This window comes from Colias croceus, chromosome 1 (assembly GCF_905220415.1).
Source record: "Colias croceus chromosome 1, ilColCroc2.1".
NCBI classification, from domain to species: Eukaryota; Metazoa; Arthropoda; class Insecta; order Lepidoptera; family Pieridae; genus Colias; species Colias croceus.
The window spans coordinates 5732059-5739090 of NC_059537.1; positions in this window are offsets into that span (position 1 = coordinate 5732059).

Below are 7032 nucleotides of genomic sequence, written 5' to 3' on the forward strand. Positions count from 1 at the left end.
GTTTGCCGTTAATCATGGACACATATTCATAGCTAATGAATTAAATGTATGTGTATGTATGCAAGCTGCACTTAATATTCGGGGAGTATGTGTATATTACCATGTATGTAAATGAGTGATGTCTAATTAAGCAAATATTCGAAATACAGCGTGCTCGTGCGAATGGCTTGCAAAATAGGACTTACTAGCTTACTGCTGAGATTTGTGTAAATATATCTACTGAGAGGAGCATGATTCTTACTCAATAAGAGTAAAGCTCTAAACTGCAGTGATTCAAGCCAAGGTATTGATAGTAAACTTCTTGGTACATTTACTGATAAATCCTTGACAAACTCTAGAACCGAAATGGATTTTATGGATTTTAAAGAGTAGGTACCTACACAATAAAATATGCGATGTGTACTTTCCCATTGATATAACGAATAATCCAAACGAATTCCCCTTTCGTTACATACATACTTCCTTATTTCTGGAAAAACAAATATGTACTACTAGGTACATAATATGTCTGTGGTCATAGTCATTGATCCGCAATAATAACTCATGATGCTTTCTTTTTCACGACTTATTACTTATGTAATTAACATTTATTTATTTTGGACTATAAAACATCCTTGTTACCTTCAGATAAGGTGTTAACCACTGCTTGGCTCATTAGTCATTGATCATGTTTGAAAAACCACAGTATATTACGCAACGCCAGCCGGTTCATCGATTACAATGAATAAACAACGATGTACTTGCTAGTTCAGTTTCGTGTTTCGTACATGTAATTTCTAATTACGTCAAATTGCGTGGTTCAAGTGACATAAGGCTGTTACAGTTTGCGCTTTAACGAATACCGCTCGTGCACATGCCAAGAATGTAAATAAAGCCTGAAGACGCTTTCCCGGTACAAATTACGATTTCAAATAATTTCTCACATAAATTTGTGAGGGTACCTTAATTCCACGTGATGTTAAGGTTTGTATGCACGTAAGCTTGGAATGTTTTCCTTTTATCTAAAAATGTTTCATTGATGTCGAGATTCGAGAATTATCAGTGCAATAAATATGACAAAAAATGAATGTACAAATAATGAATGTATCTAAGTACATATTATATCGACTTCAAAAAAGCAGGAGGTTCTCATTTCGTATGTACCTATTTTTTTGGGTTTTTTACCTCAGAACTTTCGACCGGCTGAACAGATTTTGATGATACTTTTTTTAATGGAAAGTGGTTTAGTTTTTTTTTTTGTTATGAAATAACTATAAATAATCATTAACACATGTCTTTGTAGTCTTTTGTAATACATACCTACCTACGTTAGGTAGGTAATATCTAATTTTCCATCCAATAGCATTTTAATTTAAATTATTTATAAATTTAGTTTCGTAAGAAATAGAGTAGATATAATAAATGTTTACACACACATATGTCGACACGCATCCACGCATGAGTAGTATATGAAAATAATAACCAAATGTGCGTAACAAAATGCTTAGAAATTTATAACATTCATAAACTTAGAGCATTAAATTTATAAACATCGAATCAATTGTTTATTCAATTTACTGTTTTCAATCCTACTTACGAAAAATTAACGTAAAAAAATTAAATTAAAAAAAAAATCTTTATTTTGCCAAAAACATTATCTTTACAAAAATATGTGCGCTGAATCTTGAACTAGAGTAACTCTGTATCTCAAGAGCCAGCGTTCCTCCTTATAAATACAACTACATAAGTACATTTTTAAAGCAAGACAAAAATTCGGTTTGATTACAAAAAGTTTAAATTAAAAAAAATATATAATATGCATAATATTATGTGAGAGCGTGAGCGTGAGTGTGTGTGTGTGTGTGTGTGGGCGTTAATTATATATTATATACATTTTATATATTGAAGTATTCAATACAGCAACTTCATTCCTACTTTTACCGATTTCATTACACTACCTTTATTGGACAAGGAGCTAAACAGACATAATAATATTATTATATTACCTATCATAAAGTTATATCAAGGTATTTTTATCAGTAACAATAAAAGAAAAGTTGGGAAGGTGAAGGAAATTTATGTTCCTACCTAGTTATTTCGAATTTATACTTTTCGTGTATTTTGTTTTTTTTCTAGGACACATAGGTACCTACACAACAATGACATACATAAGGCGAAGTCTCAGTTAGAAGAAAATAAAAGTATGTAGGTACCTATTAGAAATATTAGATACTGATATTCCTCAAGTGGTATAGAAATCTTTACTAATATTATAAGGTTTGTTTGTTTGTTTGTTTGTTTAAACGCGCTAATCTCGGGAACTACTAGTCCGATTTTAAAAATTATTTTGGAGTTTGATAGCTCATTTATCGAGGAAGGCTATAGGCTATAGGTATATCATCACGCTAAGACCAACAGGAGCGGAGTACAGGAGTACTGCGGGTAAAACCGCGGAGCACAGCTAGTCTATCATAATACGCTTTTGAATTACTACCTACATGGGCGTAGCCATGGTGGGGCAGGGTGGGGCGCTTGCCCCACCCAGGCTTTGACCTGGAAGGTACCTAACCAAATCTAAAAAATTAATTATCCAGGTACTAACTACCTTTCTAACTACTAAGCTTTAATATCCGTAAGAAAATTCACACTCGATTCTCGAAAGTCGACAGTCGACACAGAAAATGAGACCAAAACATTAGTAGGTAGATATTATTTACCTCTACAATGACTGATTAACAAATAATTGTCATACGCCCAGCGACCAAACGGCTGAAGATAGGGACACATTTTGGATCTATTTCGTGATGTGGTAGGTGAACAATAAGGTGTTTTGAATATGAATAATTCGAATAACGAATTACACACGAAAAAAGAAAATAGCTGAGGCTTCTATGTTTATTTATTTATTTATATATTTATTTATATTTTAGGAGAATCTACAGCTGTATTCTTAAAAAGTAGTCACATAATATAATAATCACAATAAGCCATTTACAGATTCTCACGACTAGAATAACACTAATATGTAACAGATTCAAATGTAAGCGATTACGCACACGAATCAAATGCTTTCGAATTTACTAATACTATTGTAACACTAAATTAAATTACATATTAACTCGACAACCAAACTGACGAAAGAACTCATTTGCTAACTGACGCTTAATTGATTAAGGACTGCTGCAGAATAAGTCAAAATCGAACTGTTTTGATAGCTTGTTAAAGTTATTGCTTACGCGCAGAATAAACGAGTTTTGACGATAGTTAGTGCTGACTGCGGAAGTAAAGATAGGAGTATATTTACGAGATACAATTGAGGGTGTGTATAGTGAAATTTTGGCTAGTAGATCTGGGCAGTCTATTTTGTTGGTTGTAATACCTAAAAGTAATAAGATATCAGCAATCTCCCGGCGATTTGTAAGAGGTAGAAAATGAAATTTGCTGCAGACCTCGAAATAATCCTCAGATTTGTACGGGACATGTAATCGGTAACATAGGAATTTCAAAAACTTCATCTGTATTCGTTCTATTCTAGTTATATATTTATCGTATCTCGGATTCCATATTGGCGACGCATATTCTAAGATGTACGTAAGCACAAAATAGAATTTTAAACGTTTTCGCCTTTTTGAAATCAGACGAAATTCTCATTATAAAGCCTAAAGCTTTAGATGCTTTAGCTAGAATACAATCAATATGTTTATCAAACATGAGTTTTGGGTCATGTATTACTCCTAAATCTCTTATGTCAGGGCTAGTTCCAAGATCTTGATTTTTTATTCGATAGTTGAAATGCAGTGTTTGTTTTTTACGACTAAATGAGACAACTGTGCATTTACTAGGATTGAGATCTAATTTATTTTGAGAACAATAGAAGTCTAGATTATTAAGGTCCTCTTGAAGCATAGCAGCATCAGCAGAAGAATCAATAATCCTAAATATCTTCATGTCATCAGCAAAGCAAAGAAGATTTGAGTATGTGAGGCAACTTGGGATATCGTTTATGAATACGCAAAACAGAAGAGGACCTAAAAGGGAGCCCTGAGGTACTCCACTTGGTATTACAACCCAACTTGATATGTAGTTACTTATTACAACTGCTTGAGATCTATTGTTGATATACGAAGAAAACCATCTTAGTAAGTTACCTCTAATGCCCATAATGTATAACTTATGCAAGAGAATCTTGTGATCTATGCGGTCAAAACATTTACTGTAATCCGTGTAGATCTAGACACGCGGCAGCGTGTCAAGCCGAGTTCAAGCGAAGAGAACTGGCGAGCAGCAGCCGTGTGTATATTTACACGAACCATTTCGAGCCACTTTTCACCCCCTTATAACTCGAAAACTATTTAAGTTAAATAAACCAAATTTGGTACATATCAAGAGGACCTCAAGATAAACAGGAACCTTAAATTTCATAAATACAGATTAAACAGTTGCGTAGATATTAATATCCAAAAATCGCAATTTTTAAGACTGACTGACTTATAGACATATACAAAACCTAAACCACTTCCAGATGACCTAGAAAGTTCAAATTTTGTAATCAACTAGGTAATAGTGAGTGTACAAAGGAAAAAATCAGAAAATACTGAATTTATTTGTATTTATTTTTTTATTCAATGACATTAATTTTGTTTGTATGGAAAAATGGAAAAGTTTAAAAAAATAGAAAATAGTATATTCACCTTACTAGTCTTAAAAAATAGATCAAAACTAATCAGTGGCCGAAAAAAATTTTGAAATCCATCAATAAATGACTGAGATATAGATTATTGAAGTTTACATATTTTAGGACGAAACATATTCTGTAGATTCGAAGCGCCTCTGACATCACACTCACTCGCGCTAGTATCGCTAGGGCGGATTACTTCGATTGCATGATTTTTTTATTCAAGACTGTTATTAAACGTAAAATAAAAGAAAATTGTAATAAAAATATTGCTCATACAGTTAAAAATAATATATAATTTTACATATTCACATTTATTTATTCTTTATTTATGAGTGTTTAGTTTAGTTTTAATTTCAGTGTAAATAAATAAATAAAAACTTTATTTTGCTTTAAACATGGTATTCAATGGTGATACAATTATATTAATAAAGCACAAACATGTTCAGCCAATACAAGCATGCAAAAATAATTACCATAAATGGTGTAATGGAAGAAGGCTTCGTCGAAGGTCGAAATGATTTAATTTGCGTAATATTAATATAAGTGAAACATCTTTAGGCGCGTTTAGAGTAAAATTTCAAGATCGCGTCATGGCAATACCGTAACGTCATGGAGTAAGGCGACGATTCTTCTACAACGATCTTTGCATCTTGGTGTGTCTTTGCATCTTGTCTAGTGTGTGTACAAATTCACGCTGGATGTTTAGAAAATCAATCAATCTTTTAAACAGAAAACGAGTTTAAAAAATTGCAGATAATGACGGGGCAATGTGCGCTGACATTCATAACATATAAGAAAATATAGAAAATAATACTAAACAAACCATACAGAGAAACCGCAAGAAAAAATAAAAAAATCCTAGTTATATAAAAAGTATTATACTTATTCATAAAGTAAATCAAATATGCAGAGTAATTTTCTGTACAAAAAGTAATGATATCCCACCAAAAACATAAATGTAAAATTTGGAGCCGAGTTCAATCGTTGACTTAATTTGCCAAAAAAAGAAATGAGATCTAAATGTGTGCCAAGTTCTGCAGACAGTCCAGAAATTTATTTACAAAGATGTATTAAGTTCTTAGGTTGACTGAAAACTCAATTGTTTTATTTTCCCTTAGTGAACAATGTTTATTCCAAAATATAACCCCATAATTTGATGAGGCTAGTTTTTAGAACCTCACAAATTTTAAACAGTATGTAAAACTAGCCTCATCAAATTATGGGGTTCAAAAGGTCATTAGTTGTTTGCTTTGTGAAAATAATTATATTGTTCAAATTAAAAAAGTTATATTTTCGCGTTCGCAAGCGCGTTCGCAAGCGCGTTCGCAAGCGCGTTCGCAAGCGCGTTCGCAAGCGCGTTCGCAAGCGCGTTCGCAAGCGCGTTCGCAAGCGCGGTCGCCTCTTGGGCCCATGGCTAGCTACGCCCATGACTACTATATTATATAGGTAGTCAACGCGTTCAGAACAAGAGCATTGCATCTCACTTTGATCCTTACATAATATTATATTATCAGTAATTTTGTTACGTAGTTTAGAGCAATGTTATTATTATTCCTTGAATACGCACAATGAAGTTATGTTTCAACACCAATAGTGCTTGAAATACTAAACAAAATTAAGTAATTTTGCATGCAAAATTTTGCATGCGAACTCTCAAGTCTCTGTAAAAATGTACCATTCGTTCTGCAAGGACAATTTTTTGTCTTACAAATAGAAATAACACCAACACCACTAAAATGTCGAACACACCATATTCGATAGGCCATTAGATTGATAACGCAAATTGCGTGTTTATTTTGAAATAGGGTTATTCCACATGTATTAAATTTACATTTATAAAAGGTAAAAATATGTCGTTATCTGATTCTAACACATTTTCGTATTAAATATTATCAATTTAATCATATTTAATTTGTGAGCAGCATAGATTTAATTATTTTTAGGACTGGCATAATTATTGTTATGTACATGATTTGAGTGCAGGATATTCTCAAAATATTCAATAGTCAACTCACTCCCCTAAAAACGTTTATCTAAGTTGAAGAAAAAATAAAAAATAAATGTAGGTAATTTCCATGCTCAGTTTCCATGATCCATCCTCCATCAGTAAATAACATCAATGGTTGCCTTTAATTCTATTAACTGCCATCTATGGATTAAGTTTAAAATCATGAATGTTCTATTAAGCAACAACTACAGAGATTCATGGAAGTAAATAATAGATGGCAGTATTCTATTACTTGAAATGATTTTGTTAATACCAGATGTCGCTAGTATCTATTTAACAGCTGAGATTGTTTTGCTTTCTATTGAAACTAACTTCACACCGTTCATCTGGAAACCAGAGACAACAGAATACCTACATAGAAAAATAT